This window comes from Podarcis bocagei (assembly GCF_964188305.1).
Source record: "Podarcis bocagei genome assembly, chromosome: 15".
Lineage (NCBI taxonomy): Eukaryota > Metazoa > Chordata > Lepidosauria > Squamata > Lacertidae > Podarcis > Podarcis bocagei.
The window spans coordinates 14,195,986-14,219,750 of NC_138141.1; the positions used below are offsets into that span (position 1 = coordinate 14,195,986).

The following is a 23,765-nucleotide window of genomic DNA, read 5'->3' on the forward strand; positions in this document are numbered from 1 at the left end:
CACCGGAAATCATGTCTGTGCAGACATCAGAAATCGCGGGCATGCAGGCAATCCGGCCCAAGGAGGGATCTCCGCTGGAGTGAACCAGCCCAGGCAAGGTAAACCTTGCCAACCCCTGGCATAGATAAAGCAGGGCATGATCTGGACTGATCTGGACTTCAGCCAGATTGGCTTGAGACAGTGATGGGTAACCCTGAGTCAAGTCAGCCCAGCTGGACTGATCTGGAGCTGTGAAAAGGTTGAGGGGTGGGATGGGAGAGAAGGAGAGGCTGGGAGGAAGGCATTCTTACTAGAAATTGAGAAAGGGTGTGATTTTAGCAGTGGCTCGTAGCACATTGTTTACCTGGTTTCCCATCATTGTATGCCTCTGCTGGTTAGTGAAAAGAGGAGATAGCTTGAATTAGCAGGAGTAGCAGATTTGCTGCAGCGCACAGTGCCAAGCTATATTTTTTGCTACTCACCCAGAGCACAGCAGAGGAGGATGGAGAGGCCAAGAAACAGAATCTTATGCATGGTTTCTTTTCTCCTGGTGAGTGACAATTCAATAGAGGATCAAGGTCTTGTCAGCAGAACTCAATTCACAGGAGAGCACAGGAGTGTCAGCTGGACTCTATGCTGCAATTATTATACAGTTGCGAGTTCAGCCAATCAGAGATGGATTTCACCACCATGTAAGTTGGTAGATCTTGTTGGAGATCTATATTGCTGAAGTCCATATGCTAAATCCGATTGTATCAGGAATTAACAGCCAAGGAGCAGGTTGTGCTATGCCCATTTGGAGGCTTCAGATGAATGCTTGATGGTCAGATTAATGGACCTTCACATGACTGACTCAGTGAAAACACATAGACATGACTGAGCTTCAGTGGAAGAATGGGGAACACCACCAAAAACCAGGATCCTGAGGGAATTTACAAGGTGACCATCAGCTCATGTCAACTGGCATGCAAGAATGGAAAGAACTATACAAAATGAGAAGTTCCTTATTCGTGTTGGAGAGTGTGAAATAGTGTGTGCTGATCTGGACTTCTTACATGGTTTATCAAGTGAATCATGACATCAGTGCACTTGGTATTGCTTTAATATAAGTATACCCCTCAAAGAACTATCCTTGACTCTGGTACCAACTCTTATCTTAAACATGACGTGGGAGTTACAAACAAATATCCTGGCCTCCTAATGCTTAATGTAAAGATCAGCACACTAATCTTCTGCTACCAGCAAACTGCAATTATCATTCTTGTAAGGAGGAACAAGACTCAGCACAGATAATGAAAGGTACTTTCAATAGTAAATTCATGATTCAGGGAATATACAGATAATACTTAGTCATTTCCAGCCAGGGTCATGTCCCTTCAACTTCACGTTATCCCAGTAAACAATTGGTAAACAGACAGGAATTTGCAGGAATGCTGCTAAGGATTTCGGTGTTATATTGTTTGCTCTCTTGGGAAGGCCTCTTCCCTCTCCATAGGGAATATTTGACCCTCAATTGTACTTCAACCCCAGACTTTTGTAGCTCACAGCTGGAATGAGTCTCTACTTAATGATCTCTATGATCATCTCTATGCCTTTCTGCACACAGACCACAGGAACCTGTGAGAGTTCTGCTGTCTGGATGGTATAAGATAAAAAGCAATGACCGCTCCCCGCTTAAAACGGGGGGCGCCCTTTGCGTGGATGCGCGCAGCCCCTAGATCTGGAGCGGCTCCATCAGCATAGGCTTGGCTTTGCCTTCCCTCAGGTGTGATACCTGGAGGTCTCCGCCTACCTCAGTCAGTTGTCCAATCCCACCTGGGGGAAGTGTTGCCAAGGAGACCAGGCCAGGTAGGGGAGGGATTAGCTGTCCACACAATAGAGGGAGGATCTTACCTGGGAATCCTCACTTGGCTCCAGAGCTTCTCCCACCTTACCCTCCCTCAGTAAATGTCTTATTTTGCAGGTTAACTTTTCTTCACAGATATGTGGGCGCTGCTACGTTAATGTCGCTGTTAAAGGTCCGGAAAGGAATTTCCCTGCATTGCCAGGTTTCGCCTTTCCCGTAGCAAAATGTCACAACTTTGGCGGTATCAGGCCTTGGGCGGAATCCTTTAGTCCATCTTCCTCTTTGCGGCGGCGATATCAGGGTTCCCCGTTAAAGGGGTTTCTGAAGGGAGGCTTTGACCGTACGCCGAAAGGTCGTCATTGCTCTCACAGAACCTGTGAGAGTTCTGCTGTCCGGATGGTATAAGATAAAAAACAAATAGCTTAACTCTTTCAGATGCACAGAGCTCTGATCCTTGACTCTGTGTTCTGGTAGGATTCCAGATCAGGTACATCTTCCTTTCTTTAACTTAACTTAACTTAACTTAACTAACTGTGAGTTTGCAGCAGGAGTGCCAGCTTGGCCCCACAGCTGTAGGTGCCCAGAGCTGTGGATGCCACGCAGCATCAAAATGTGGGTGCTCAGGAATCCAGGGCCCCATGTAGCCAGCACCTAGGGTCTGTGAAACATTGTTTCCACTCACTTTTCTGACTTGGACTTATTAGGGATCATCTCCTTTTTAGATCTAAGATGTATATATGCAATATGTTTTGCTGCCTGTGTATCTGTAACTTGGCTGTCTGGAACCATACCCATATATGCCATCTCCCTTTCATTTCAAGGAATAAACCAATCTTTCAATACTCCTCTGGTGGGTGCAACTTATGGGGAATAAGCAAGAAAGTAAACACATATTCCTAATGGGTGCATGTCCTGTCTCCAATAAAAGATTCCTATCCTTTTTGAGTTGTTGCATTGAATATCTATCAGTGCTGGACATGCATGTGAGTTGAGTCACACACCTCATAGGATGCGGGTGGCGCTGTGGTCTAAACCACTGAGCCTCTGGGGCTTGCCGATCGGAAGGTTGGCAGTTTGAATTCCAGCAATGGGGTGATCTCCCTTTGCCCTGTCCCAGCTCCTGCCAACCTAGCAGTTAGAAAGCGTGTCAAAGTGAAAGTAGATAAATAAGTACCACTGCAGCAGGAAGGTAAACAATGTTTCCATGCATTCTGGTTTCCGTTATGGTGTTCCATTGCTGCAGAAGCGGTTTAGTTATGCTGGCCACATGACCCGGAAAGCTGTCTGTGGACTAACGCCAGCTCCCTAGGCCTGAAAGTGAGATGAGCGCCGCAACCCTATAGTCGCCTTTGACTGGACTTAACCATTCATTTTTAGCAAGTTGTGTTCTATGTTTAGTTACATTCTGCTGAGCCCAGAGCTTTGCCAGGGTTAACTCAGAAGAAGTTACACTGTCTTTCTTCAAGGTGGGGAGAATTGCTCAGTAATCTGTATCAGCAAAAACTATCCCGGAAGTCTAACTATATTTATGATGCATTTAATTGGAAATGCTGGAGGAAAGATTTTTTTTTAGAATTAGGCACATATCTGCATGGGGGGGTGTTGGAAAAAATGCTGAGAGTTTTGGGGCAAAATAATATTGGTGTGTGGTGGAACAGCTTGCTCTTCTATTGACAAAAGATTTTCGTTGGCATTACTACCCAGTTTTGATTGAAAGAATGAGACAATGCCATTTCAAGAAATGCTATTTTTTATTTTATTGCTACAAGACAGGTGATTGCAAACCACTGGGAAATGAAAATGGAGATTCAGTACAGGAACAGAGCCTTTACATGATTTGGCAAAACATTTTTACAGAGAAGTTGACTAAATAAGTGTGCACTTCAGGGCTGATAGATGAGGATGGCCTTGCAGCTCAGGGGCACACATTGAAGCTCATGGGTTGTATCAAATGCTAGTCGTACTCAAAGTAGACCAATTAAAATTAATGAGTTTGAGTAACTTGGGTTCATTAATTTCAATGGGTATACTCTGATTAGAACTTACTAGCAGACAACGCTTCCAACAAAGATTAAAAATACATCAAAATGTCACACATTAAAAACTTTACTGAACATCAACGCCATTACTTTCCTATTCACAAGCCAAGGTTATTCTCCATCTATATTTCTATAGCGAAAATAAAGCAGTGTTGTTCTCTTTAAAACATAAGAAGGATTTGATGCAATAGCATTAGACTTTCAGTGGCATTAAGCAATATAGGAGAAATTGGAGAGTTTTTGTGACTGCCAGAATTTGTTAGATGACATGCACCTGAAAGTGAATCTATAATTCTTTTTGGTAGCTGACAGTATTTGTTACCTGGCATACAGTACATTTTGGTATCTGATGGCATTAACACTTGGCCAAATTGATAGCTGATCCAGGATCTACTTGTCTTGAGCAGATGCTAGATGCTTGGGATGACAGCAGAACAAGGCCATAAATCTTTGAATATAACAGAGAAGAAAGACCCAATGGTTTCGCAGATATGTTACTTTGGTGCATTGCAGAGGTCATGGGAATTACAACATGTTGACGTTGTTTTACCATTTGCGATCAATTTCACAACGTCACATGGAGTATGGTTTGTAGGGCATAGTTGCTGATAAAATGGTGTCGTCCCGTCTGTGGAAAAGGAGGAAAGGGAACTCATTTAGTATATCCACAACACTCCTTATTACCTGCCCTGAGCAGAGATCATTAAACTGATAATGCTTTGGACCCCTGATGTGTTTTACATAGAGATGCAAAAATAGATGTAGAGAAGCAATAGCCCTACTCAGAGCTTCCAAGAGCATGTAAGGGTGTGTCAGCCGTGTGAGACGCAGACCTCTCAGCATGGGAATGTCAGAGGTCATGTGGGCAGGGCCATGAAAATTGGGGCTGGGGCTGCAGTATGTACCTTCAACCTCCTATTATACTCTCATGTGGTCTTCTAACACCGAAACAGCAATATTGGGACCTGCAAAAACATACTAGAGTGTAAAGAGCTCATGATACATTTCAAGCAGTATGATACTTTAAGAGTCATGGTTTCTCACAAACTGTAGTTTGTAAAAGGTGCTGACTATTGTTAGGGTAAAGGTAAAGGGAGTCTCGACAATTAAGTCCAGTCATGAATGACTCTGGGGTTGTGGTGCTCATCTTGCTTTAAAGGCTGAGGGAGCCAGCGTTTGTCCGCTTCCACATACAGTTTTTCCGGGTCATGTGGTCAGCATGACTAAGTCGCTTCTGGCAAAACCAGAGCAGTACACGGAAATACCATTTACCTTCCCGCCGGAGCGGTACCTATTTATCTACTTGCACTGTGTGCTTTCGAACTGCTAGGTTGGCAGGAGTTGGGACTGAACAACGGGAGCTTACCCTGTCGCAGGGATTCGAACCGCTGACCTTTTGATTGGCAAGCCCAAGCGGCACAGTGGTTTAACCCACAGCGCCACCCGTGTCCCTGCTGAGTATTGTTAGGAGACCACTATTCCACTCACAGAGCTACAATTCCCAAAGTTCCCTAGGGAAAGGGATTGATTCTGGATATTGTAGCTCTCTCAGTGCTTCTGATGCTGGAGGTAATAAATGGCCACTGTGCCTTGAAGCTGTTGATAGTCTTCTCCTCTGTGAATTTGTTTACCCAAGTTGGTGGCCATCACTACATCTACATCTTCTGGGAGGTGTGTGTCAGGAAGAACAAGAGGTCCAGGGTGCTTGGGTGATAGGCATCACCTTATAATAAACATGAAGTGTGACTATACCAGTAGAAGAGGTGGAGGCATTCATTCAGTCATGGCAAATAAAAAGCAGCCGTTATTACATGATGCCAGACAATTGTAATATAGTGTGAATATCCGGGAGCTAGAAAATAAGGACCAGAGACACTATATAGAATTAATGCAAGCTCAATTGCAAATGCAGCCAAACATACCTTCAACATAGATCAGCACGCAGTATTGTCTTTTACGAGCTGTACAAATCGATCCTCCAGTGACACAGCCAGCAGTGCGATCATATTTTCTGCATTCATGGCAAGTGAGAGCATCAACTGTTGGAAAGAAGAACTGCTTTATAAAACAAATTAACAAATAAAAGCATTGATTCTTACCTTTTCCAAACTCTTTGTGGCTTGCATAAAGCACAATGGTGGATGTCAAACAAGTTTTAAAGTCATTGAAGGGTAGCATCTCGTGTACATCCTGTGTTTCTTCCCGTCTTCCTTAAAGATGCACATCTTTACATTGAATTAGCAGGAGAAGCAGATTTGCTCCAGCTGCACAATGCCAAGCTATATTTTTTGCTACTCACCCAAAGCACAGCAGAGGAGGATGGAGAGGCCAAGAAACAGAATCTTATGCATGGTTTCTTTTCTCCTGGTGAGTGACAATTAGATAGAGGATCAAGGTCTTGTCAGCAGAACTCAATCCACAGGAGAGCACAGGAGTGGCAGCTGGACTCTATGCTGCAATTATTATACAGTTGCGAGTTCAGCCAATCAGAGATGGATTTCACCACCATGTAAGTTGGTAGATCTTGTTAAAGATCTATATTGCTGAAGTCCATATGCTAAATCTGATTGTATCAGGAATTAATAGCCAAGGAGCAGGTTGTGCTATGCCCATTTGGAGGCTTCAGATGAATGCTTGATGGTCAGATTAATGGACCTTCACATGACTGACTCAGTGAAAACACATAGACATGACTGAGCTTCAGTGGAAGAATGGGGAACACCACCAAAAACCAGGATCCTGAGGGAATTTACAAGGTGACCATCAGCTCATGTCAATTGGCATGCAAGAATGGAGATAACTATACAAAATGAGAAGTTCCTTATTCGTGTTGGAGAGTGTGCAAAGAGTTTGTGTGCTTATCTGGACTTCTTACATGGTTTATCAAGGGGATCATTACATCAGTGCACTTGGTACTGCTTTAATATAAGTATACCCCTCAAAGAACTATCCTTGACTCTGGTACCAGCTCTTATGTTAAACATGATGTGGAAGTTACAAACAAATATCCTGGCCTCCTTAATGCTTAATGTAAAAATCAGCACACTAATCTTGTGCTACCAGCAAACTGCAATTATCATTCTTGTAAGGAGGAACAAGACTCAGCACAGATAATGAAAGGTACTTTCAATAGTAAATTCATGATTCAGGTGTTACCGGAAAAATCCGAGGGCTCCCTTGGACAAAAACAAAGACACCAACCAGGATAACTTGGAGCAAAACAGCAGCCTGTAGGCTTGGCCTTTATTGAACTGTTGCAACAGGGTATTCCCCTCACTTGCAAGAGAGAGGAAAGACCCAGAAAGATGGTCTGCAAGACCTTATAAAAACTTTTGAAATTCCCATCCTCCAGGTCAAGCCCACCCCCAGAAACATCATGCATACATTACAGAAAGGAGGGGTTGACATCATGCATACATTACAGAAAGGAGGGGTTGAGGGAGGAGTTGTGGTGGTAACCTGAGTGTCCTGTCACCTGGCTGGTTCCTCCTTTCCCCCTGCCCATGAGTCACTTCCAGGAGACAAAGGGGAGTTTGCAGTTTCCTGCCCCCAGAGGGAAGATCTGATTATTGTCCTTTGTTTCAGTCCATGCTGAATCCACTACCATATGCAGGTTCTTTGTGATTTTGATTGTCTTCTGTCTGGGATTATCAGGGTTGACATAGAAACTGGGCAGGGCTCCTGTGGATGTGCTGGTATGCTGAAGGGATTATGGCTGACCAGAACCAAGCCACCCCCCCCCCTTTGATAGTCCTTGTCATATGGAGTAAAATAAAAATGGAACAGTGCAAATCCAATGTATGGTTGATTTTTCTATGAATTTATAACAGAAATGTGGCGTATGTAATGTGTGAGTGTGAGTGTGTGTGAAGTTTGTACAAACAGAATGATTGGGGGGGGGGTTCCTGCTACACAGGGAATATACAGATAATACTTAGTCATTTCCAGCCAGGGTCATGTCCCTTCAACTTCACGTTATCCCAGTAAACAATTGGTAAACAGACAGGAATTTGCAGGAATGCTGCTAAGGATTTCGGTGTTATATTGTTTGCTCTCTTGGGAAGGCCTCTTCCCTCTCCATAGGGAATATTTGACCCTCAATTGTACTTCAACCCCAGACTTTTGTAGCTCACAGCTGGAATGAGTCTCTACTTAATGATCTCTATGATCATCTCTATGCCTTTCTGCACACAGACCACAGGAACCTGTGAGAGTTCTGCTGTCTGGATGGTATAAGATAAAAAGCAATGACCGCTCCCCGCTTAAAACGGGGGGCGCCCTTTGCGTGGATGCGCGCAGCCCCTAGATCTGGAGCGGCGCCATCAGCATAGGCTTGGCTTTGCCTTCCCTCAGGTGGGATACCTGGAGGTCTCCGCCTACCTCAGTCAGTTGTCCAATCCCAATTGGGGGAAGTGTTGCCAAGGAGACCAGGCCAGGTAGGGGAGGGATTACCTGTCCACACAATAGAGGGAGGATCTTACCTGGGAATCCTCACTTGGTTCCAGAGCTTCTCCCACCCTACCCTCCCTCAGTAAATGTCTTATTTTGCAGGTTAACTTTTCTTCACAGGTATGCAGGCGCTGCTACGTTAAGGTCGCTGTTAAAGGGCCAGAAAGAAATTTCGCTGCATTGCCAGGTTTTGCCTTTCGCGTAGCAAAACGTCACAACTTTGGCGGTATCAGGCCTTGGGCGGAATCCTTTAGTCCATCTTCCTTTTTGTGGTGGCAATGCCAGGGTTCCCCGTTAAAGGGGTTTCTGAAGGGAGGCTTTGACCGTACGCCGAAAGGTCGTCATTGCTCTCACAGAACCTGTGAGAGTTCTGCTGTCCGGATGGTATAAGATAAAAAACAAATAGCTTAACTCTTTCAGATGCACAGAGCTCTGATCCTTGACTCTGTGTTCTGGTAGGATTCCAGATCAGGCACATCTTCCTTTCTTTAACTTAACTTAACTTAACTAACTGTGAGTTTGCAGCAGGAGTGCCAGCTTGGCCCCACAGCTGTAGGTGCCCAGAGCTGTGGATGCCACGCAGCATCAAAATGTGGGTGCTCAGGAATCCAGGGCCCCATGTAGCCAGCACCTAGGGTCTGTGAAACATTGTTTCCACTCACTTTTCTGACTTGGACTTATTAGGGATCATCTCCTTTTTAGATCTAAGATGTATATATGCAATATGTTTTGCTGCCTGTGTATCTGTAACTTGGCTGTCTGGAACCATACCCATATATGCCATCTCCCTTTCATTTCAAGGAATAAACCAATCTTTCAATACTCCTCTGGTGGGTGCAACTTATGGGGAATAAGCAAGAAAGTAAACACATATTCCTAATGGGTGCATGTCCTGTCTCCAATAAAAGATTCCTATCCTTTTTGAGTTGTTGCATTGAATATCTATCAGTGCTGGACATGCATGTGAGTTGAGTCACACACCTCATAGGATGCGGGTGGCACTGTGGTCTAAACCACTGAGCCTCTGGGGCTTGCCGATTGCAAGGTTGGCAGTTTGAATTCCAGCAATGGGGTGATCTCCCTTTGCCCTGTCCCAGCTCCTGCCAACCTAGCAGTTAGAAAGCACGTCAAAGTGGAAGTAGATAAATAGGTACCACTGCAGCAGGAAGGTAAACTGTGTTTCCATGCATTCTGGTTTCCGTCGTGGTGTTCCATTGAGGCAGAAGCAGTTTAGTTATGCTGGCCACATGACCCGGAAAGCTGTCTGTGGACAAACGCCAGCTCCCTCGGCCTGAAAGTGAGATGAGCGCCGCAACCCTATAGTCGCCTTTGACTGGACTTAACCATTCATTTTTAGCAAGTTGTGTTCTATGTTTAGTTACATTCTGCTGAGCCCAGAGCTTTGCCAGGGTTAACTCAGAAGAAGTTACACCGTCTTTCTTCGAGGTGGGGGCGATTTCTCAGTAAGTCTGTATCAGCAAAAACTATCCCGGAAGTCTAACTATATTTATGATGCATTTAATTGGAAATGCTGGAGGAAATATTTTTTTTAGAATTAGTCACATATCTGCATGGGGGGGGTGTTGGAAAAAATGCTGAGAGTTTTGGGGCACAATAATATTGGAGTGTGGTGGAACAGTTTGCTCTTCTATTGACAAAAGATTTTCATTAGCATTACTACCCAGTTTTGACTGAAAGAATGAGACAATGCCATTTCAAGAAGTGCTATTTTTTATTTTATTGTTACAAGACAGGTGATTGCAAACCACTGGGAAATGAAAATAGAGATTCAGGAACAGAGTTGTTACATGATTTGGCGAAACATATTGACAGAGAAACTGACTAAATAAGTGTGCACTTCAGGGCTGATAGATGAGGATGGCCTTGCAGCTCAGGGGCACACATTAAAGCCCTTGGGTTGTATCAAACGCTGGTCGTAGTCAAAGTAGGCAAATTAAAATTAATGAGCTCGAGTAACTTGGGTTCATTAATTTCAATGGGTAGAGTAGAACTTATTGGCAGACAACGCTGTGGTTTGATGTGCTGGGGATGAATAATAATAATAATAATAATAATAATAATAATAATAATAATAATAATAAATAATAATAATAATAATATTTGTACCCTGCCCACCTGGCTGGGTTTCTCCAGCCACCCTGGGCAGCTTCCAACAAAGATTAAAAATACATCAAAATGTCACACATTAAAAACTTCCCTGAACATCATTGCCATTACTTTCCTATTCACAAGCCAAGGTTATTCTCTATCTATATTTCTATAGCGAAAATAAAGCAGTGTTGTTCTCTTTAAAACATAAGAAGGATTTGATGCAATAGCATTAGACTTTCAGTGGCATTAAGCAATATAGGAGAAATTGGAGAGTTTTTGTGACTGCCAGAATTTGTTAGATGACATGCACCTGAAAGTGAATCTATAATTCTTTTTGGTAGCTGACAGTATTTGTTCCCTGGCATGCAGTACATTTTGGTATCTGATGGCATTAACACTTGGCTAAATTGATTGCTGATCCAGGATCTACTTGTCTTGAGCAGATGCTAGATGCTTGGGATGACAGCAGAACAAGGCCATAAATCTTTGAATATAACAGAGAAGAAAGACCCAAAGGTTTCGCAGATATGTTACTTTGGTGCATTGCAGAGGTCATGGGAATTACAACATGTTGACGTTTTTTTACCATCTGCGCTCAATTCCACAACGTCACATGGAGTACGGTTTGTAGAGCATAGTTGCTGATAAAATGGTGTCGTCCCGTCTGTGGAAAAGGAGGAAAGGGAACTCATTTAGTATATCCACAACACTCCTTATTACCTGCCCTGAGCAGAGATCATTAAACTGATAATGCTTTGGACCCCTGATGTGTTTTACATAGAGATGCAAAAATAGATGTAGAGAAGCAATAGCCCTACTCAGAGCTTCCAAGAGCATGTAAGGGTGTGTCAGCCGTGTGAGACGCAGACCTCTCAGCATGGGAATGTCAGAGGTCATGTGGGCAGGGCCATGAAAATTGGGGCTGGGGCTGCAGTATGTACCTTCAAACCCCCTATTATACTCCCACGTGGTCTTCTAACACCGAAACAGCAATACTGGGACCTGCAAAAACATACTAGAGTGTAAAGAGCTCATGATACATTTCAAGCAGTATGATACTTTAAGAGTCATGGTTTCTCACAAACTGTAGTTTGTAAAAGGTGCTGAGTATTGTTAGGGTAAAGGTAAAGGGACCCCCGACAATTAAGTCCAGTCATGAATGACTCTGGGGTTGTGGTGCTCATCTTGCTTTAAAGGCCGAGGGAGCTGGCGTTTGTCCACTTCCGCATACAGTTTTTTCGGGTCATGTGGTCAGCATGACTAAGCCGCTTCTGGCGAAACCAGAGAAGTGCACGGAAACACCATTTACCTTCCTGCCGGAGCAGTACCTATTTATCTACATGCACTGTGTGCTTTCGAACTGCTAGTTTGGCAGAAGCTGGGACCGAACAACGGGAGCTTACCCTGTCGCAAGGATTTGAACCTCCGACCTTTCGATTGGCAAGCCCAAGTGGTACAGTGGTTTAACCCACAGCGCCACCCGTGTCCCTGCTAAGTATTGTTAGGAGACCACTATTCCACTCATGGAGCTACAATTCCCAAAGTTCCCTAGGGAAAGGGATTGATTCTGGATATTGTAGCTCTCTCAGTGCTTCTGATGTTGGAGGTAATAAATGGCCACTGCGCCTTGAAGCTGTTGATAGTTTTCTCCTCTGTGAATTTGTTTAATCTGTTTTTTTAAGCCACCCAAATTGGTGGCCATCACTACATCTACATCTACATCTTCTGGGAGGTGTGTGTCAGGAAGAACAAGAGTTCCAGGGTGCCTGGGTGATAGTTATCACCTTATAATAAACATGAAGTGTGACTATACCAGTAGAAAAGGTGGAGGCATTCATTCAGTCATGGCAAATAAAAAGCAGCCATTATTACATGATGCCAGACTATTTGTAATATAGTGTGAATATCCAGGAGCTAGAAAATAAGGACCAGAGACACTACATAGAATTAATGCAAGCTCAATTGCAAATGGAGCCAAACATACCTTCAACATAGATCAGCACGCAGTGTTGTCTTTTCCGAGTTGTACAAATCGATCCTCCAGTGACACAGCCAGCAGTGGGATCATATTTTTTGCATTCATGGCAAGTGAGAGCATCAACTGTTGGAAAGAAGAACTGGTCTATAAAACAAATTAACAAATAAAAGCATTGATTCTTACCTTTTCCAAACTCTTTGTGGCTTGCATAAAGCACAATTGTGGATGTCAAACAAGTTTTAAAGTCATTGAAGGGTAGCATCTCATGTACATCCTGTGTTTCTTCCCGTGTTCCTTAAAAATGCACATTTTTAGCTTGAATTAGCAGGAGTAGCAGATTTGCTCCAGCTGCACAGTGCCAAGCTATATTTTTTGCTACTCACCCAGAGCACAGCAGAGGAGGATGGAGAGGCCAAGAAACAGAATCTTATGCATGGTTTCTTTCTCCTGGTGAGTGACAATTAGATAGAGGATCAAGGTCTTGTCAGCAGAACTCAATCCACAGGAAAGAACAGCTGGATTCTGTGTTGTAATTATTATACAGTTGCACTATCAGCCAATCAGAGATGGATTTCACCACCCTGTAATTTGGTGGATTACATATGCTGGAGACCATATGCTAAATCCAGCTGTATCAGCAATTGACAGCCAAGGAGCAGGTTGTGCTATGCTCATTTGGAAGCTTCAGCTGAATGCTTGATGGTCAGATTAATGGACCTTCACATGGATGGCCCCATGAAAACACAGAGATTAGATTGAACCAAGGTGGAAGAATGGGGAAATACACCAAAAGTCAGGGGACATACAAGACGACATGCAAGAATGAAGATAACTATACAAAATGAGAAGTTCCTTATTTGTATTGGAGTGTGTGCAATAGTGTGTGCTCATCTGGACTTCTTACATGGTTTATCAAGTGAATCATTACATCAGTGCACTTGGCATTGCTTTAATATAAGTATTATATTACTTATAATACTCAAAGAACTATCCTTGACTCTGGTACCAATTCTTACCTTAAACATGACGTGGAAGTTACAACCAAATATCCTGGCCTCCTAATGCTTACTGTAAAGATCAGCACACTAATCTTGTGCTACCAGCAAACTGCAATTATCATTCTTGTAAGGAGGAACAAGACTCAGCACAGATAATGAAACTTTAGCCCATAGGTGCCCTTAAAGTTAAATAAAACCTTATCAGAAAGTGGCAATCTAGGAGCAGATTGAGCCAAGGTGGGAAAATGGGTAAAGACACCAAAATCTGGGATTCTGAGGGGTACGCATTTCAATCTTGCCCCCTCCCAAGAGACCACTTGGTGCATGCATATGTTCTTAATTATTTTTGTGTGTGTCCCCAGGTAGCTCATGATATGTAATAGGTTATGATGAGAGATATAGTGTTTTCTAAAAAATAGGCTATATCAGATACAGGATTTACCTATGCCATCATTTAACTATATTCATATCCATGAAGTTCAGTCTGTCCTTGGAATTCTAGAATGTCTGTTGTTCTTTGCTGAAGTGATGGGTTTTGACCATTTCTATTATCCTGTGGAGATCTGAAATGGAAGCTCTCTGAAATCAAAGAAATAAGAAGTAAATGGAGCTGATAATTTCAAAGCTCATTAATCAGGTTTGATAATAGTTTCATAACATGGGACGATTTGTTCAGGTAAGGAGGATCATTGAGTTACTTATCTCAAAATATCATCGAGGTAAGAAACAAACAATCCATTTCAAATGTGCTTTATGGTATCACAGCTTTCACATTTTCCATGCATGGTTTCTTGTATGGCAGATTTCCCTACACAATCAAAGCAAGCAATATTGACTCAAAACATGTGTTGAGTCATCTCAGACACTGGACTTCCCCCCGACCCAAATCAGACACAGGTTTCATTTCTTCATAAAGAATGCATGCAGAGGTGGGTGACCAGGATGACAAAAGGTCTGGAAACCAAACCTGATTAGGAACACTTCTGGGTGTTGGGTATGTTTAGCCTGGAGAATAGAAGACTGTGAGGTGATAAAGGTAAAGGGACCCCTGACCATTAGGTCCAGTCATGGCCAACTCTGGGGTTGTGGCGCTCATCTCACTTTAGTGGCCAAGGGAGCCGGCGTACAGCTTCCGGGTCATTTGGCCAGCATGACTAAGCCACTTCTGGCAAACCAGAGCAGTGCACGGAAATGCCATTTACCTGCCCGCCAGAGCGGTACCTATGTACCTATTTATCTACTTGCACTTTGACATGCTTTCGAACTGCTAGGTTGGCAGGAGCAGGGACAGAACAACGGGAGCTCACCCTGTCATGGGGATTCGAACTGCCGACCTTCTGATCAGCAAGCCCTAGGCTCTGTGGTTTAACCCACAGCGCCACCCGCGTCCTGAGGTGAGGTGATAGCCATTGTCAAATATCTAAAGGACTGTCACATGGAAGATGGAACAATGGAATATGTTTTCTGCTGCTCCGGAAGGTAGGACCTGAACCAATAATTCAAATTTTCAGAAATAAAATTTGACTGAACATTAAGAAGAGCTTTCAGAGGTGAAGAACTGTTTCACTGTGGAACAGACTACCTCAGAAGGTCATGGAGTCTTCTTCATTGGAAGTTTTTAAACAGAGGTTGGAGGGTCATCTGTCAGGGATCCTTCTTTGTGATTCCAGCATTGCAGGCGGTTGGACAAGATGACCCTTTGAATTCTACAATTCTATGAATAGCTTCCATACTTTATTGTGACCTTGGAGAAAGATGCAGAAACCAGCGCTTGGAAAGTTCATTGTAAGAAGGAATTACTTCCAGCTCCTGCTTACCAATCTTGAAGTATATTGTTGCCTATGTCTGTTTGCTACTCTTTGTCCACTGAGCTTCAGAAAATGACTGCCGGAGATACTACAAGTAAAGTAGCAGATTTATTACTCCTCCTTGCTATTTTGTTTCAGCCAATGTGGTTTAATGGTTAGAGTGTTGGGCTATAACCTGGGAGGCCATGCTGCCAATCCTCACTCAGTCATGAAGCTCAGTGGGATGACTTTGGGCCAGTAACCAACTCCTAGCCTAACCTACCTCTCAGGGTTGTTGTGAGGGTGAAATGTGGAGGAGGAGAACCATGTACACCACCTTGAGTTGCTTGGAAGAAAAAAGTAGTACAGTGGTACCTCGGGTTAAGTACTTAATTTGTTCCGGAGGTCCTTCTTAACCTGAAACTGTTCTTAACCTGAAGCACCACTTTAGCTAATGGGGCCTCCCGCTGCCGCCGCGCCGACGGAGCCCAATTTCTATTCTTATCCTGAAGCAAAGTTCTTAACCTGAAGCACTATTTCTGGGTTAGCGGAGTCTGTAACCTGAAGCGTATGTAACCTGAAGTGTATGTAACCTGAGGTACCACTGTATATTAATGTAATTTTTAAAGGGAAATATTGTTTTTCAGTGCTTATTGAAGACCTAGATCTTCCAATACATCTTTAAGTGGAGATGTTCATTGGATTTCTGCATTTATTTATACCCCACCCTTCAGTCAAAAAGTCTCTCAGAGAAGCTTATAAAAATCAGTTTTAAGATGGTCTCTGAAAAGGCACAGTACACAAAGGAAGGAAGGAAAATCAAGCTCCAGCCCAAGTTCTTAAGTTCCAAGGGAACTATAATCTAAAAAAGTCTAGCTCTAGATCAGTGTTTCCCAACCTTTTTTGGGCAAAGGCACACTTGTTTGATGAAAAAAATCTCGCGGCACACCACCATTACAGCCCCGTGACGTCAGCGCGCAGCATCACGCCGGGAGGGACGCACGAAAGTGTAAGTTTCAATTCTTTTCCCTCCCCCTTGCCGGGGAACCTCCAAGCTTTGGGGGTGGGGGGGGAGGAGGCAGCAAAGCGAGGCAGGAAGGAGAGCGCGGCTTGGCTGGGTGAGCTTTGGCAGGGAATGAGAGCCGCGAGGCGGGCGCTGCGGACGGAGGCGCTGCCCGCCGAGCTCGCAGGCAGCCAGGCAGGCAGACGGCGAGAGCCCCGCGCTGGGCGGCCTCTCCTCGCCGCCGCCGCCCCGCCTCTCGCCGCCCGACTCGCCCGCCTCCCTCCAGGCAACATCTCGCGGCACATCAGGCAACATCTCGCGGCACACTAGTGTGCCGCGGAACAGTGGTTGGGAAACACTGCTCTAGATTAGCAAAGCTGAGCACAAAGATTTTATTTTATTTTATTTTGTCTTTGTGGTTTATCACAATGGTAGTGGTAATCTGCCCATGACCAGCAGTTGAACCATCATGTGTTTTGATTCATTTAAAAAACAAACAAAAAAATATAATTTTATTAATCTAGAATTTGAAAATAGAGATTTTCAAGAAAGAGAACCATAAAACAAATATAAAACAGATCAAAAGCATGAAAAACAAAAACAGTTGTAACAACGGTAAAAATTAAAAAAGCAGTAAATATAAAATCAGTTAAAATCCTGGGCAATCTTTTTTTCTTTTCTTTTCTTTTCTTTTTTTGAAAATGTCTAAAACGTGGCTCTCTGGGCAATTGGAAGAGGCAGGATTTTGTTTTGTTTTGGCGTGATAGTACTCAATTATATGGAATACCGTGACCTCTTTTTTTGCCCCCCGCCATGGTAGCCCTTTTGTGCTGGCACTCTGAGCACTTTTATCAAGATTTGAATACTGACACCTCACCCCCGCCAAAAAAGGAAGGAAAAGGAAAAGGAAAAGGAACACTAAGGAGAAGGATCCATGGGTGACAAACCACATTATCCCACTTTCAGGAAAAGGGTGAGATTTCGGAAGACAATTTTGTATGGCAAAGCCTTTTAAAGCACAGCTGAAATGGTCTCAGAAGTATGGCTGCCATAAAGAAGCTCAGCCTAGAGGGTCCTCTAGGAAATGCTCAGGCATTGCAATAATCTTTTCCTTTACAGCAGACTGTCATGAGGCTGTGGGTAAGATTTCCGGTGGTATAATGACATCTGTCAGGTGGTATAGTGGTGCATCCTTTTTCCACGTAAAGCATCCGTTCAACTGCAGAGGAATAAAAACAAATGCATAAGTCAGTGTTTCTCAACCTTGGGTCCCCAGATGTCATTGGACTACAACTCCCATCATCCCTGAGCTCTGGCCTTGCTAGCTAGGGATGATGGGAGTTGTAGTTCAACAACATCTGGGGACCCAAGCTTGAGAAAGGCTGGCATAATTGGTGAAACCTTCAAAGAGAAGTCACGGCAGCTACCCTCCCACACACACATAAACATGCAGAGGGAATCCAATTTCCTTCTAGCCAGTAGTGCCAACTTGAACAAAACATTGGGCCCCACATTCACCCCACCCCCCTCACCATGCACCGCTCCTTCCAAGCCAGGGAAGGGCCAGAGGTCGGGGGCAACATGGGCATCAGCATCATGGCAGGGGCTCCTGCTCTGCTCCCTCCCTTGGTCTTTGTGCAGCACTGCAAAATGCAGGGTTTTCACTGCAAAACGCTGCAAAACTTTTTGCCAAAGTTTGGTGCCGGTTTGAAGTGAATTGGACAATGTTGGGATTTTGGTGACCCCATGACCCCCGGGTTTGAATGTCTACTGCTCCATTTTTGGGGCGCTGCAAAACACGGGGTTTTAATGACCAATGCTGCAAAACTTTTTGGAGTGAACAACGTTGGGTTTGGGGCATTAATTGGACAACGTTGGGTTTGGGGCATTAATTATGAGCCCCGCTTTGATGTATCAATTACTCCATTTGTGGGGCGCTGCAAACGTGGGGCCTTCACTGCAAAACGATTGCAAAACTTTGGCACCAGTTCTAAGGGGATTCCAGATTTGGGAGTTCATTAATGAAGCTATCCATGGAAAACCTGATCACTGTTTGCTCTGATTCAGTGGTAAAACATGGGTTTTCCTGGGGAAAGCACCAGCACCAAAACAAAAAACCTACTCAGATGCGGAGCTTTAAAGCTTGAACTTGTGCCTAGAAATGGCCCACCAAAGGAAGTCTGGATGAGCCCTAAAGGTAAAGGGACCCCTGACAGTTAAGGCCAGTCACGAACAACTCTGGGGTGGTTGCTCATCTCATTTTACAGGCCGAGGGAACAAGCGTTTGTCCGCTCTGCAGACAGTTTTTCCAGGTCATGTGGCCACCATGACTGAGCCACTTCTGGCACAACAGAACACCGACACCAGAGCAGTGCACGGAAACACCGTTTACCTTCCCTCCGGAACGGTACCTATTCATCTACTTGCACTTTTTGGCGTGCTTTCGAACTGCTAAGTTGGCAGGAGCTGGGACCGAGCAATGGGAGCTCACCCCGTCGCAGGGATTCGAACCACCAACCTTTTGATCAGCAAGCCCAAAGCTCAGTGGTTTAGACCACAGCGCCACCTGCGTCCCCGGATAAGCCCTAGTCTAGCACATAGCAATAAAAGACAGAAAATAAGCCGGTGAGATGCGACATGTACAGAAGTAGCTCAAGGGAACTGCTACATTTGCTTCCCAGCAGTTGGATCGCTGTTGTTTACCAGAAGGGAGAAGGGCAAGGAGATTGGCTTGGTGCAAAGGCACCACCAGGAGTTCTGGAACTGCTCTCCCAGTGCTTTTGCAGCACAACCACCTCCTCACCCCTCTCCTTTCCAGTAAGCAACAGGCTCAATGACCCACATGCCATGAAACTAGTATGGCCACTCCATCCCACTTAAATTAACACATAAGAGTTAATTTCAAGGCAAACATACCTTCTTTGATATAAGTTGTTTTGCAACTTAAGGCTGTGCATACATCACTTCCTTTGAAACAGATAAAACCAGGATATTGGAATTTGCACACCTTGCATTTGATAGCTTCAGCTGCTTGAAAGGAGGAAGTAATTTAGCATGAAATTGCATCACAACCCACCCTAATTCTAAATAGCTTCACGTGCATCAAAACTAATACAAGATAAAGTTACAGAATGATCTGAGGTCCAGTAAGCATTTACTGCTAATATATACGAGGCCATTTTGTTGTGGCAGCTGTTGGTCATCATTACTGATCTACAATGTGCAATCACAGGAATAGTTTAAGATAACATTTATATGGAAAATAAACTAGAACTCATTTTGAACAAGAATTATGCAGAGAACATGACATAAGAAAATAGGAAGAGCTCTGTAGGCCTATCTAGTCCAGCATCCTGTTTTCATAGGATAGTGCTGGTGTAACCTTTCATCTTGTTAAAGGTGTCCCAGTAAAAAGGTAAAGGTACCCCTGCCCGTACGGGCCAGTCGTGTCCGACTCCAGGGTTGTGCACCCATCTCGCTTAAGAGGCCGGGGGCCAGCGCTGTCCGGAGACACTTCCGGGTCACGTGGCCAGCGTGACGAAGCTGCTCTGGCAAGCCAGCACCAGCGCAGCACACGGAAACGCCATTTACCTTCCCGCTATAAAGCGGTACCTATTTATCTACTTGCACTTAATTGTGCTTTCAAACTGCTAGGTGGGCAGGAGCTGAGACCGAAAGACGGGAGCTCACCCCGCCGCGGGGATTCAAACCGCCGACCATACGATCGGCAAGTCCTAGGCACTGAGGTTTTACCCACAGCGCCACCCGCATCCCTAAAGGTGTCCCAGTAGTGTATGCTAAAAGTTGTCCCAAACACCCCTTATCAATAATGTGCATAAACTGACTTCATTAAAATCACTTGAAGCCTTGTTTACAGAGGCTCATGCCATTTCAAAAAATGTTAACATTTATGGTCCCGCTTTGCTAATAACAACAACAAACACTTACAGGACATAAAGCACATATGTATGGGAAATACACAAAATTCATACCAAGATAGAATGGAAGAGACTTAATGGTTGCAAATGGTGTAACATGAAGCAATGGAATTATCTCCACACCCAAGACTGACAACACCCCTTCTGTTTTACTCACAAAAGAGCAGAGCTAAAATGCCGAGAAGCACAACCAAGTTAATCATCTTGGGCTTTCTTGCCATACTTGACAACCCAGAACAACAAGGTCTCCGTGGTGGAGATGGTGAAGGAACAACAAAACGTGACTCCGGATAATGGATTTAAACTCTCATGGCTGCTTCTGGAGGGACCTCGCGTTACATCTCCCACCTGCTACGGTGGTTGATTACAGTCTTAGCAGCAAAGTACAGCCTAGGAACTGGATGTCCTTTGCCCATTTGAGTGTTCTGTTGCCAAATGCTGGACATTAGGTGCCATTTCCATCAATTAGTCTAAATATAGGAGAAGCTGTAGTCTCAGGGAAGCCAGTGGGAGGCATAGAATGATTCCCAAATGACCCAGGCAGGTGATGGGTCAAGATGTGAAGATTATGAATTCAGTGTGAGAGTACCTTCAGTGCTTATATCAGAGGTGGGGAACCTCAGGCCTGGAGAGGCCCCTCCCTGGGCTACACACCCACTCAACCCTCCTCCCTGGACCCAGGTGTTTTAGTCAGTTTGCATTTCTTGGTGCAGATAGTATTGATGTGATGTGTAGAGATCTTTCCTGTTCTAATTAATTCAAGAGGGTTCTGGAAGCTTCTAGCAGAAGGTTCATGATGTTTGGGTTATTCCTTCAGAGAAGCTGAGTACAGCTGGCTTAAACTGGTTTTGTTATCTCTTCCTGTCAAGGTCATGCTGACTATAATAGTAAGGCCAGAAGGAGCCTGGGTTTCACTCTCTATCTCTCTTTCCTTCTGGTGTGATGTTCTCTATATAGTATGCTTAGTATTAAGTTTTAGTCTTCTTACAAGTTATTGCAAGTTTAAGTCTGCTGCAACTGGATTTCTTATGGACAGTGCCAATCCTGAATGTATTGGATTTGAGACCATTTTGCTCATTTGCCTTCAGTTGCTGGATGAAATACAGTTGCCTCTGGTCTATTTTTTGGGAATCCTGCAACATGTTTAAGTTTTTACTCTGCTAACTATACATTGGAGTACTTCTCTGGATCAATTTGAGTAGAGCTCCATGACAGTTTCTGTCTGGGTGGAATGTGTCCTTCAACTCTGATAATGCCTCTTGCATGTCCTGGATTAGGAAAGTGAAGGGTGTGTGATTCTTTGCAGAAACTTACCTACCATGCAAAAGTAACATTGACATTTGTTGCTTCATCAACTTTTGTCTCTGGCCTTGCCCACCACTAACATGCGGTCTTCGGAAGGTTACCCAGCCCTGACATATGCACACCCTTGTGGTCTTAAGGTTCTTGCATAGTCTGTTTTTAGAGCTGGAATTAGAGCTGAAGACCATAATTATCCCAAGAAATAAGTCTGTGTGCTGTGTAAATGGCCAGGCAGGAACCAGACACAATGGATGTCCAAATTAACTTCAGGTTCTTCCCAATTTGTGTTATGAGCCATCTAGGCAGGACCAGGACAAGCGGTACACATAAACTTGACTTGCAGGTATGATAAGCTACCATCTACACTGCAGGGCTGTGTGCTTCTCACATAAACCTCTGCCCATATTTGCAAAAGGAAGGATGGCAGGCAACACAGACCACTGGGTTTGATTCAGACCGAATGATGTGACTTCAGTAACAAACCATTTTTTCTCACAGACCATTCAGAGACTACCCGATATGACTCATGGAGTCTAATCTACTTCTTTCCCCATCCCGATTCACTATTAGGACATTTCAAAAAGGCTATACAGAAGTGGGTGCAATTTGAAGACATAGTAACCCCTCCAGAGAGAATAAATCCTGTTGAATTACAGGCATATACCCTAAAATGTCACACACACACACACACACACACACACACACACACACAAAATGAACAGCTTCTGACTTTTTTGGGGGCCAGAAGTGGATGAAATTTGCAGGCAGTATCTCCCATTTTAAGAGCATGAATTCCGACATATTTCACAGCCCTGTAGTAGCTTTCCTGAAAGAACAGCTGTTACAGGATCGGGGTATGTGTGTCTTCTAATTCAAGATATAGCATAAGCTTTCATGGGCTACAGTCCGCAATTAGGTTGGAACAAGAAACTGCTGGGTTACAATACATCAGAGGGCACCAAACCCTTTTACCCTCATGGACTGATTTGCAAACCTCGGCAGCACTTTGTTTTGTCTCAAATGGCAAAACGGGATGCTCTCCCTCTGGTGTTATCATCAAGTGTTTGGGGAATTATCTCAGTTAATTCACCCTCTCTTCATCCAGATTTGCTTGTGTGATGTTGATATGTCTTTCCTAACTATTCATTCATCCCAGATTTTTCAATGTGCTTCCCTGTCGCTTTCCCAACTGCAGAAATTCTGTGGGGGTTTTTTTGTTTTTTTAAAAAGCCTTGTTGCACTAGGGAGACAGAGCCTTTGACTCCAATTTAACTGCGCACACTGAAAGTTCTGGTATACACCCCTGGAGCTGATGCAAATTTCAGACGGTTCAAACATTTTACATGGAATGAGAGCCAGTGCAGTGTAGCGGTTAGAATGTTGAGCTAGAACTTTGGAGACCAGGCTTCAAATCCTCACTTGACCATGAAGCTCCCTAGATGACCTTGGGCCAGTCACTACCTCTCCATCGAAGGAACCTCACAGTGTTGTGGGGAATAATTGAGAAGGGGAAGAATGGTGTACATTACATTGAGCTCCTTGGGGCGCAAGGTGGGATACAAATGCCCCACTTTGGACAAAAAGATTCCTGCAACACAGGGTGTTTGGGTAGCTGATCCTTGTGGTCCCTCCCAACTATGATTCTAAATGAAACAAACAAACAAACAGCACCACCTTGTACTTTGCACCAGACATCAAGATTTCTTGGGCTGGCTGTGCAGCCTACCTAAAAAAGAAAGAAGTAATAAAAGAATCACAGAATCATAGAGTTGGAAGGCACTGTGAAAGTCATCTGGTCCAACCCTCTGCAATGCAGAAATCTTTTTGCCCAACCCAGGACTCGAACCCTTGACTATGAGATTAAGAGTCTCATGCTCTACCAACTGAAGAAGATACACACTTCTAATTTCACAAAGTAGCTGCTGATTTGATATTTATTTGTCTGTTTGTTTTTAAAGCCTTCCACCTTTCCATTGAAATACATGACCAGCCTGCATGAAAACCTTAAAACCCATTGAAGGACTCAGCCAGACACCCATTGTTGTGGTTGAACAGTTTATTAGTGGTCGATGCAAAGGACCAAACTGAAGGACTGGCTCTGTCTATGCGAAATATGCAACCATTTATAAATACCATGATTCATCTCATTAAAGCCACTGTGAGATGATGCTGCCTCATACAGAGTCAGACCATTGGTCCATCTAGGGTCATTCTGTCTACATCGTTGCCTGACCCCACACTCCATTTTAAGACTTTTAGCAGAAGCAGACAAAGGTGGCTTGAATAATCCTAGCCTTCCCTTCCCCCTCAGCCCCCACTCTTGCATTTTTACTT

The 23,765-nt window shown here is 44.1% G+C and overlaps 1 long non-coding RNA gene across 1 annotated transcript; it reads right to left on the bottom strand.

Moving 5' to 3' along the window:
* Positions 1-16,862: 16,862 nt before the first annotated feature.
* Positions 16,863-20,409, bottom strand: LOC308574057. The gene is made up of 3 exons (XR_014002325.1): positions 20,287-20,409; positions 19,108-19,218; positions 16,863-17,410 (listed from the first exon to the last, which is right to left on the bottom strand). It is a non-coding gene; the product is annotated as an uncharacterized lncRNA (long non-coding RNA).
* Positions 20,410-23,765: the final 3,356 nt, after the last annotated feature.